Raw genomic sequence first — 298 nt, 5'->3', positions numbered from 1 at the left:
CATTTTAACTAAAATATTAACAGTATTGATGATGATTATAAATAAATAGATAAATGAATGTGTCCCACCATATCTAGCTTCCTGGTTAATTACATAACAGCTGGACAGTTGCATGCAAAAGAAATTGAAAATTATTTCAGATATTTTTTAGGGCGAACCTGGGGTTTCACGCAGTCGAAAGGAGCTGTTAGCGTGCCATTTTTGGCACACCTTCCAAGGCTTACACATCTCTAACCTAAGGAATAGAAGCTACTGCAATCACTTGAAATTACCACTATCAGGTATGTTATATATTAAA

The 298-nt window shown here is 34.6% G+C and overlaps 1 protein-coding gene across 1 annotated transcript in view; it reads left to right on the top strand.

The window, feature by feature from the left end:
- LOC119586350 (vacuolar protein sorting-associated protein 37A-like) overlaps window positions 1-298 on the top strand; it is a gene marked incomplete in the record, with an annotated part of 11,403 nt that overhangs the window by 1,959 nt on the left and 9,146 nt on the right. The window contains 1 exon segment of the mRNA XM_037935063.1: window positions 152-281.

This window comes from Penaeus monodon, chromosome 21 (assembly GCF_015228065.2).
Source record: "Penaeus monodon isolate SGIC_2016 chromosome 21, NSTDA_Pmon_1, whole genome shotgun sequence".
Taxonomy (NCBI): Eukaryota; Metazoa; Arthropoda; class Malacostraca; order Decapoda; family Penaeidae; genus Penaeus; species Penaeus monodon.
The sequence above is the reverse complement of the archived record's forward strand: the minus strand, read 5'-3'. Positions and strand labels throughout refer to the sequence as shown.